Below are 11,423 nucleotides of genomic sequence, written 5' to 3'. Positions count from 1 at the left end.
AATATGGATAGCACCAATAGTATAGCAATTATCATCATCACAATGAGTAGTAGGAGCGACATCATTTGGGAGGGATACCTTTTTACCTTTGTTGCTCCTTCTTTTCTTTTTCTTCTTCACGTTATGTGTGGGTTCAACCTTCTTCTTTGAGCTCCTTATTGATGAGATTGTTTGAATAGAAGGCTCCTCCTCGTTACCTGATTCATCATAAGAAATAATAGGAGGATATTGGGAAGTCTCTTCCCTTTCATTAGTATTCTCATCATCTTCTATTTGCTTTCTTTTCTTTAGGTAATTGGCAATATGATTTTCAATGCAATTCACCGCACAATACAAATAAATCTTCTCTAGATCAAAATCAAGAAATCTATCAAGATTAAATTTTGGAATACCCTCAGTTATACGTTTCATTTCTTCATACCCCAAAAGAAGACTAAGCTCTTTATGATGCCCAAGGGTAATCAAGCTATCACAATTTTTGGACACAATTCGATCATGAAACAATTTGCATTGGAGATTTAAATGACCACGTTCATTGCAAAGTTCACAAGGGGCACGAAAAATATTGAATTTTTCAGCACAAAAATCAAGACTTTGTTGCAACCCTTTAGTTTCTAAATACTTATGCCTCTTGCAATATCTATTTTCCCTATTTGGTTTGTACTTGAAAACCCAATCTACTCCACAAAAATCGACATGCTTATAAGAGATATTTTCATCATAACTAGTGCAATCATCATTAGTACTATGGATGTTCAAAGAGTTCATACTAACAACATTGCAATCATGCTCATCATTCAAAGATTTAGTACCAAGCATTTTAATGCATTCTTCTTCTAGCACTTGAGCACAATTTTCCTTTCCATCATACTCAGAAAGATATTAAAAAGACAAAGCGTATGAGACAAACTCAATTCCATTTTTTTGTAGTTTTCTTTTTTAAAATAAACTAGTGATAAAACAAGAAACAAAAAGATTCGATTGCAAGATCTAAAGATATACCTTCAAGCACTCACCACCCCGGCAACGGCGCTAGAAAAGAGCTTAGTTGACGGGGTGTGAGTGCCGCTTACCTAGCATCCCCGGCAACGGTGCCAGAAAAGAGCTTGATGTCTACTACACAACCTTCTTCTTGTAGACATTGTTGGGCCTGCAAGTGCACATGTTTGTAGGACAGTAGCAAATTTCCCTTAAGTGGATGACCTAAGGTTTATCAATCCACAGGAGGCGTAGGATGAAGATGGTCTCTCTCAAGCAACCCTGCAACCAAATAACAAAGAGTCTCTTGTGTCCCCAACACACCCAATACAATGGTAAATTGTATAGGTGCACTAGTTCGGCGAAGAGATGGTGATACAAGTGCAATATGGATGGTAGATATAGGTTTTTGTAATCTGAAAATATAAAAACAGCAAGGTAACTAATGATAAAAGTGAGCGTAAACGGTATTGCAATGGTAGGAAACAAGGCATAGGGTTCATACTTTCACTAGTGCAAGTTCTCTCAACAATAATAACATACTTGGATCATATAACAATCCCTCAACATGCAACAAAGAGTCACTCCAAAGCCACTAATAGCGGAGAACAAATGAAGAGATTATGGTAGGGTACGAAACCACCTCAAAGTTATCCTTTCTGTTCTATCTATTCAAGAGTCCGTAGTAAAATAACATGAAGCTATTCTTTCCGTTCAATCTATCATAGAGTTCATACTATAATAACACCTTAAGACACAAATCAACCAAAACCCTAATGTCACCCAGATACTCCATTGTCACCTCAAGTATCCGTGGGCATGATTATACGATATGCAACACATAATCTCAGATTCATCTATTCAACCAACACAAAGTACTTCAAAGAGTGCCCCAAAGTTTCTAATGGAGAGTCAAGACAAAAACGTGTGCCAACCCCTATGCATAGGTTCATGGGCGGAACCCGCAAGCTGATCACCAAAACATACATCAAGTGGATCACGTGATATCCCATTGTCACCACAGATAAGCACGGCAAGACATACATCAAGTGTTCTCAAATCATTAAAGACTCAATCCGATAAGATAACTTCAAGAGGAAAACTCAATGATCACAAGAGAGTAGAGGGGGAGAAACATCATAAGATCCAACTATAATAGCAAAGCTCGCAATACATCAAGATCGTGCCATAGAGGGAACACGAGAGAGAGAGAGAGAGATCAAACACATAGCTACTGGTACATACCCTCAGCCCCGAGGGTAAACTACTCCCTCCTCGTCATGGAGAGCGCCGGGATGATGAAGATGGCCACCGGTGAGGGATCCCCCCCTCCGTCAGGATGCAGGAATGGGCTCCCGAGAGGTTTATGGTGGCTACAGAGGCTTGCGGCGGCGGAACTCCCGATCTATCTTTGTCTTCGATGTTTTTAGGGTATATGGGAATATATAGGCGAAAGAAGTTGGTCGGGGGAGCCTCGAGGGGCCCAGAAGACAGGGGGGCGCGCCCTCCTATCTTCTGACTTCCTCGAACCTTCCTTGGATTGAACTCCAAGTCTCCTGGATCATATCCTTTCTAAAAATCACGCTCCCGAAGGTTTCATTCCGTTTGGACTCCGTTTGATATTCCTTTTCTTCGAAATACTGAAACAGGCAATAAAATAGCAATATGGGCTGGGCCTCCGGTTAATAGGTTAGTCCCAAAAGTAATATAAAAGTGTATAATAAAGCCCATAATATTTCAAAACAAATAATAAAATAGCATGAATGCTTCATAAATTATAGATACGTTGGAGACGTATCAAAGCTCGCCGCCCGTGACACTCTCACGTAATAATGAGTGGGGCTGTACACGCCCCGGAGTCTCCGAAGTGCCGCCCTTGGGCCTCGAGGGCTCCCTCCCATGCCCAGTGGCAGCACTTAGCTCCGCGCTGGTGAGAAGACGTCGAAGACTAGACTAGGTGCCAGACGCGGCTTTTCATTTGCTTTCTGCAGTTGGCTTGTTCTCCCTTGTTTGAACCTCGATTAAAGTTGCTTCTAGTGTTCTTTGCCGGTTCTGCCCGTCGTCTTCCGCCCATGTTTTCTATTTCAGATTTTTGTCTGACTCGTTCTCTCTCTCGCAAACCATGCGAGGGGGCTGCGTGGGCGCCCTCGTGAGCCATTCCTGTCCTGATTTTCACGAGGCTCTCTCATTCGAGTTCGCAGTGGTTGCACCCCTCCCAGTCCGTGCCCCTCGGGCATCACGACACGAAGCGCCAGACCACGACCGGCACCCCTCACGACCAAGGTTCGAAAATGATTCTCCCAACAATTTTTTTGCAGCTCTTAAGGCACCCAGCGAGGCGTGAAGCGGGCACCCCGCGAGGCAGAAACTACTTCAAATGTCCCAAGCTGAGTTGTTCCTACGCGCAGACGCATAACAACAACACCATAACACGGCACAGGAACAGTAAATGCAGCACGATAACTAGGGAGTCATAGTCTGTTGCATGCCCCCACGGGGCTCCATAATTCTCTCTTGATGCAGGAAAACAAAACAAAAGCGGCAGGTGAGGGAGTCCTGGATTAGGGGGTATCTGGACAGCCGAACTATGTACTTTGGCTGGACTAATGGACCGTGAAGATACAAGACTCAAGACTTCGTCCTGTGTCTGGATGGGACTCTCCTTTGCGTGGAAGACAAGCTTGGCGATCCGGATATTGTATTTCCTTCTTTGTAACCGACTCTGTGTAAAACCTAACCCCCTCCGGTGTCTATATAAACCGGAGGGTTTAGTCCTTAGAGGGACAATCATAATCATTATAGGCTAGCTTCTAGGGTTTAGCCTCTACAATCTTGTGGTATATCAACTCTTGTAACACTCATATCATCAAGATCAATCAACTAGGAAGTAGGGTTTTACCTCCATCGAGAGGGCCCGAACCTGGGTAAAACATCGTGTCCCTTGCCTCCTGTTACCATTAGCCTTAGACGCACAGATCGGGACCCCTACCCGAGATCCACCGGTTTTGACACCGACATTGGTGTTTTCATTGAGAGTTCCTCTGTGTCGTCGCTGCAAGGCTCGATGGCTCCTTCAATCATCAACAACAACACGGTCCAGGGTGAGAGTTTTCTCCCCGGACTGATCTTTGTGTTCGGCGGCTTCGCTCTGCGGGCCAATTCGCTTGGCCATCTGGAGCAGACCGACAGCTACGCCCCTGGCCATCAGGTCAGATTCGGAAACTTGAACTACACGGCCGATGTCCGCGGAGACTTGATCTTCGATGGATTCGGGCCTACGCCAGGAGCGCCGAACAGTCACGATAAGCACGGCTTAGACGTGCTGTCGGACAATACTTGGGCTATCGCGCCCATAGGAGCCCCGGACCTAAATTCGGGGTAGATTGCATCGTCTGAGGACGGGTGGATGGACCCCACCCCGGAGGCCGCACACTCATCGGTAGAAGAGCTGAACACAGACTTCATCCCCAAGGAAGCCTGTGTCTCTGGACCCCGGGACTTGTGTCCGGTTGTAGGTCCCAGACCGCGTGCCCCCGAGCCCGCCGATTCTGGCCGGGCTCCGGTAATGGAATTTGCCGCTGCGGATATCTTCCAGCACTCGCCCTTTGGCGACATGCTGAACTCACTAAAGTCTCTCTCTTTGTCAAGAGACTCTTGGCCGAACTATGTCCGGCTCAAGGGGGACGAAGGCGATGAAGAAATTCGTTACCCACCCACCACCCACTTCATAGCCACTGTCGACGACGTAACATACATGCTTGACTTCAACTCTGATGACACTGACGGTATGAACGTCGGCGCAGGAGACTATTCAGAACCACCACCCACAGGGCGCTAGACTGCCACCTCATCATATGATATATACATGGTGGACACGCCTAAGGAGGACGATGTCGATAAAACGGAGGATAAAACCCCTGGACAAAAGCAAAAACAACGGCGCAGACGCCTCTCTAAGTCTAGCCACTGTAAAAATAGCGATAACAGCGCTCGAAGGATCGACACCCCAGACAACTCCAAAGGCAACAACGACCATATGGACCCAGTGATGGAGCAGGATGAGCCAGGTCACGCCAAACATAGCCCGGAGCAGACACCCGACCATAGCGATCTCGAGGGCCGAACCCATCAACCCGCCCCGAGAGAGGAGCAAAGCCCGGACGACGATGCATTCATCATCCTGAAAACACGTTTGAAACAAGATAACTTCCACAGAAAGCTCATGGCCACTGCGAGAAGTCTAAAGAAGTAGAAGCAAAGGCTTAAAGCCGCCCAAGAAACGCTCAATCGCAGATGGAATACAGTGCTAGACACTAAAGAAAAATACGGCGACGATCGCTGCACAAAGAGCTATCCAAAGTGCAAGCTGCTGCCAGAATTCGACGATGAGGCCATTGCACCGAAGAACAATATGGCCAGCAGGCTGGACAAACTACTTCGTAACCGCAACAAAGCAGCCACTGATGCCGCACATGATTTACGCGAGCTACTGGACAAAAGGGCCAGCGCGACCAGGTCCATCTACGGATCTAGAGGACACGCTCCGACGAAGGATTATGGTCACCAAAACGATCATACTGATCGAGTACTAGTTCGGAATCAACACCGGACACAACAACAGTCGATAGCATGCCACAACATATCCAGATACAGAGGAGCTGCTCACCCTCTATGCTTCACCGAAGAGGTACTGGACCACGAATTTCCACATGGTTTCAAACCCGTGAACATAGAGGCATATGACGGAACGATAGATCCCGGAGTCTGGATTGAAGATTTTATCCTGCATATCCACATGGCTCGTGGGGACGACCTCCACACCATCAAATACCTTCCCGTCAAGCTGAAGGGACCAGCTCGACACTGGTTGAAAAGCCTCCCCGAAAATTCAATCGGAAGTTGGGAGGAGCTCGAGGATGCCTTCAGGGCCAATTTTCAAGGGACCTACGTCCGACCTCCAGATGCGGACGATTTAAGTCACATAATTCAACAGCCCGGAGAGTCCGCCCGCAAGCTTTGGAACAAATTCCTCACTAAGAAGAATCAAATTGTCGATTGTCCGGATGCCGAAGCCCTAGCGGCCTTCAAGCACAGCATCAGGGACGAGTGGCTCGCCAGACACCTCGGCCAAGAAAAGCCAAGGACAATGGCAGCCTTAACAAGCCTTATGACCCGCTTTTGCGCAGGTGAAGACAGCTGGTTGGCCCGTAGAGGCACCAGCGACCCAAGTACATCCGAAATAAGGGATGGCAACGGGAAGCCACGGCGCAATAAAAACAAACGTCGAAACAAGGAAGAAAGTCCACACAACACAACGGTCAACGTCGAATTTAGGGGCTCTCGACCCGGTCAACAAAAGAAGCCATTTAAAGGCAGTAAAGAAGGACCGTCCGGCCTAAACAACGTCCTGGACAGACTGTGCCAAATTCATGGCACCCCCGAAAAACCTGCGAACCACACTCATAGAGAATGCTGGGTCTTTAAGCAGGCCGGCAAATTAAATGCCGAACACAAGGGAAGGGAAACACCAAGTGAATATGAGGATGAGCCTTGCCAGCCGAACACTGGGGGACAGAAAAAATTCCCACCAGAGGTAAAAACAGTAAACATGATCCACGTGACTCACATACCCACAAGAAGGAGCGAACGCGCGATCAGAGACGCATATGCATAGAGCCCGTCGCCCCCAAACTTAACCACTGGTCGGCCTGCCCGATCACCTTCGATCACAGGGACCACCCGACTAGTATGCGGCATGGAGGATCAGCTGCCTTGGTGCTCGACCCAATAATCGACGGATACCATCTCACCCGCGTCCTCATGGACGGCGGGAGTAGTCTTAAGCTAATATACTAGGACACTGTCCGCAGGATGGGGATAGACCCATCCCGAATCAGCCAAAGTAACACCACCTTTGAAGGGGTGATACCAGGCGTTGAAGCCCGCTGCAGGGGCTCCCTCGTACTAGAGGTGACATTCGGCTCCCCAGGCAACTTCAGAAGTGTAGAACTACTCTTCACAATCGCCCCCCTCCAAAGTGGTTATCATGCCTTGCTCGGGAGAACGGCCTTCACCCGCTTCAACGCAGTACCGCACTATACCTACCTTAAACTCAAGATGCCTGGCCCACGCGGCGTCATCACCGTCAATGGAAATACAGAGTGTTCCTTACGCGCGGATGAGTATGAGACGGCTCTAGCAGCCGGACTCTAAGCGGCCTCTAATACCAGAACGCATGATCAGTTGTTAAGACCGCAGACATGGTTAGACGAGTCCGACAGCCCAGATAAACCTGATCTGGGCGCCACACATGTAATCCCATCGAGGACACCAGGGGCTATAGATATTTAATAAAGCCCAACTATTGGCTTGACCTTACTAACATGCCAATGTCTTTCACTTTTACTATCCATTAGTGATAGCCAACTCTTCACACGCTTACGTCATACTCTTCTACATGAGTTTTTCTTTTTACAGACACCATTCGTGCGATACCCTCCCAGGACATGGCACAACAGAGACAAAGGCGCAGACATGCAGCAGGGCCCCGAAACCTTTTTTATTGTCTCTTGTTGTTTACACATCCCATGGGAACCGCACCCACAGAGGATACTGTCGTTATTGGCATTTCGCCACGACAGACTAATGCACGTACCTGGAAATACAGGGTTCACAATAAAGGGTGTCACTCAGCCCAGTATATGTTATAAAGTCTGAATACGTTCGGGAGTGTTCGGCGTCGCGCGTTTGGCCTTATATGCATCAGCTCCGAATCATGTCTTTGGTCAAATGTTGGGTTTGCCCGGCTCCTGGGTTTGCCGTCTTATGTTCCGTTCTTATCTGCTAAGACGGCCAAAGGAGAACTACTGCAATTGTGCCCTGGTTATTCCGGATGAGCACCTCAGTAGAGAAAGCCGAAAACTGACTATCATGATATAGCGAGAGACTGTTTAACCACTCGAAGACTTAGCGGAATCTTGAGGATTCCTCTGCATTAACGAAGGACCGTTTCCCGATCATGTACACACGCGCCCGTATTCGGATGCATGCGAAGGTACCAGGGGCTACATAGTAGCCCCACCGTCAAACTCCTATGGCTAAGTGAAGGTGTTAAAGCTATATAGTCCGGTTGCCTAGTTAAACATGCGATCACCTCCTTAATGGACCAAGACGTTGGATCAAGTGTGATTATGCATATTATCGCGAACACCCCCACATTGCATGTGTGGGGGCTGAAGCCAACGACTGCTAACTTTCAGATTACATATATACATAGAACGGACGCACAGGAGGCACAATAACACTTTCGGGCAAAAAGTATAAACATAGCCTTCATAATCAAAATAGCATTGTTTTTACAATGAAACGATCTATCACTCGAACATGACATTCTTCGAGCACTGAGCCTCTATTAAGCGAGCACCTTCTGTTACCTGCTCCAAGTAGTGGTCGGCCGGATCCTGGCCTCCCGCCGGATTCTGGGTCGCAATGATGGTGGCCTCCATATCTGTCCAATATGCTTTAACGTGGGCAAGAGCCATCCGTGCACCCTCTATGCACGGCAACCTCTTCATGGCATCGATCTGCGATACGTCACCAAGGAATTGTTGCACTAAACCAAAATAACTATTCGGCTTAGGCCCCTTCGGCCATAGATGGTCTATTACAGACCGCATTGCAAGACCGAACAACCTATGAAGCTCAGCCACAACAGCCATCCTCTCACTCAACGACAATGGGCGCGTGGGAGCACTGAATTGCGACCAGAACAGCTTCTCCACTTCATTATCTTTTTGATCTTCAAAAAACTTGGCCGCATCAGCCGTACTCTTTGCCAAATCCGCATACACGTCTGCAGGGCTCCACCGTCGATCCAGGGGAGCATACTTCGGATCTAAAAACTTCATCCGCAATAAATAGGGGTTTCCAGCCGCGATTTCTCCGGCCTGTCGAAGCTCCTCCCGCGCATCCCTGATCTCGGACCGCGTCTCCTTGGCCGCATCAAGTGCCTTCTTCAGGTCAGCCGAATTAGCCCGATTCTCTTTTTCAAGGAGCTCATACCAGTCAGCGGCATTTTTCAGCTCCACAACCATCTCGGCTATTTTGTCTTCGTTTCGGTGATGAGCAGCTTGTTTGGCTCTCAACTCTTCGGCCACCTTTAGGGCAGCCGCATTGCTAGCCCGGGTTTGTTCCTTGGCCAGGGCAAGTTCCGCCCTCAGGGCTTCCATGGCAGGAGCACCGTCTACAGTCCAAGTATATCGCATTAACATTATGATCCTCTCAATTTTCCCATAAAACATAAGGAAAGCAGAGCCCATACCTTGTGACTCGTTAAGTCGCTCGTTCACAAGTGTGATATCGGCATCAATAACTGCAATCTGCCTCCTCAGTTCGGCAACTTCAACGGACCGGTCGGCTGCCGGATCCTTAGACACCTGCGCATAAATACAGCGCGATCATTACTTAACAATGTGATCCTCCGTTTGCCGCCTAGGGCTGGCAACCAGAGTCTCAGGGGCTACTATCCATATGGAGCACACCTAGCGTGTGCGTCATAGTTATGTATTTTCATTACATACCTCAAAGCCTCTGAGCAGGCTCGTAAAGGCTTCATTCAACCCGCTTGTGGTGGATGAAATCTTCTCAAACACCATGCTCATTAATGAACGGTGCTCCTCTGAGAGAGCAACTCGCTCCAGAAGGCCTGTCAGTGTGTCCGGCCGGAGGCCGAACTATGCCGGACCCTTCTTATCGCCCCCATGGAAGCCGAACGCTCCAGGCTCAGGGCGGCCGAAGTATTAGATTCTGGCTTCGGCATATCTGGACTCCTCCATGAGGACACCTCGGGGTCGCCCGCCCCATGAGGCGGAGAGGTTGGTGGGGTCTCACTCTCCATCTTCTCCGGAAGGAGATCCCCCGAAGATGAACTCTGTCGAGAAGAGCTGCTAGCCGGACTGCAAAGAATGGATCCTGGTTATTGTTCTCGGAGAAGTAAGCAGTATCTTCGTATTTATGATTAACTTACAGCTCGGTTGAGGGCTGGCCGTTGGCGGGCATGGCGCGGTGAGGACGCCCTTTGGGGCAGGGCCCCCTGGTGAAGCTTTCTTCCCTTGTCTGGGCACCTCTGTCTCCAAGTCTTTGGAGGCGGCCCTCTTCTTCCTGCGAGGGGAGGAGGCCTTAGATTCCCCTCCCCGACTATCCTCCTTTGGGGAGGTAGCAATTCCCCCTGTTTGGATGTGCAATGTGTGAAGTTCTGCTTCTCTTTTCTTCCCTTCGTCTTTCCCCGAGGGCACTTTACTTAGCACACGACCAAGCATCTTAGCTATGGTGGGACTAGGCGAGCCTTCGGGAAGTGGTGCCGGACACCTGATTCTCTCCGCCTTGCCGAGCCATTCCTGGCCAGGGAGGATTTTAAGAATAATTTTATGATAAAAATAAACAAAGTGTTCGGTTTCTGGGTTGCTTACTTGGGTATCCGGGCGATTGCAGCTCAGGTCCGCATCCTCGGTGGTGTCCGGACACTTTACTTGTGGTCCGAAGAATAACTTACACATCCCTTCGAGCGTGACACCGAAGAAGTGCAGAATAGTCTGCGGACCTTCCGGATTGAACTCCCACACCCGGAGAGGCCGGCGTTTGCACGACAAGATCTGTCGGACTAGCATTACCTGAATTACGCTTACAAGGCTGATGTCCCTCTCAAGAAGCTCCCGTATGCGGCTCTGCAACGTTGGTACATTATTAGCAGGCCCCGAATCCCATCCTACGTTGGCCCATGACGCCAGTTGAGGCGAAGGGCCAGAACGGAAGTCGGGGGCAGCCGCCCACTTTGTGCCTCTGGGAGCCGTGACGTAAAACCACCTCCACTGCCATAGATCGGACACCTCCGGGAAGGAGCCTCTGGCCATGGGGCATCGGTGTTCCTGCTTATTACAGCACCTCTGCACTCTGCGTGTCGCCCCTCAATCATCTTCGGCTTCACATTGAAGGTCTTGAGCCATAAGCCGAAGTGCGGGGTGACGTGGAGAAAATCTTCGCACACAACGATGAACGACAAGATATGAAGGATGGCGTCCGGAGCTAGATCATGAAAATCTAGCCCGTAGTAGAACATGAGCCCTCTCACGAAGGGATCAAGAGTGAAGCCTAAGCCGCGGAGGAAGTGAGAAACAAATACGACACTCTCATTGGGCTCGGGAGTAGGGATGATATGCCCTGGAGCAGGGAGCTTGTGCCTAATGTCCGTGGTCAGGTATCCGACCTCCCTAAGCTTCGCAATGTCCTCCTTTGTGATAGAGGAAGCCACCCACCGGCCTTGAAGGTAGGATTCAGACATGATTGAAGATCCGGAGGGCTTAAGCTTGGGCTTAAGGTGTTGGAACTCGAGATGCGAAAAGGCGCAAGCGTGGTAGAAAAGAGGGATCGGCCTCGACCCCTCTATAAAG

Source organism: Triticum dicoccoides, chromosome 5B, assembly GCF_002162155.2.
Source record: "Triticum dicoccoides isolate Atlit2015 ecotype Zavitan chromosome 5B, WEW_v2.0, whole genome shotgun sequence".
Taxonomy (NCBI): domain Eukaryota; kingdom Viridiplantae; phylum Streptophyta; class Magnoliopsida; order Poales; family Poaceae; genus Triticum; species Triticum dicoccoides.
Note: the sequence above shows the minus strand (reverse complement) of the source record.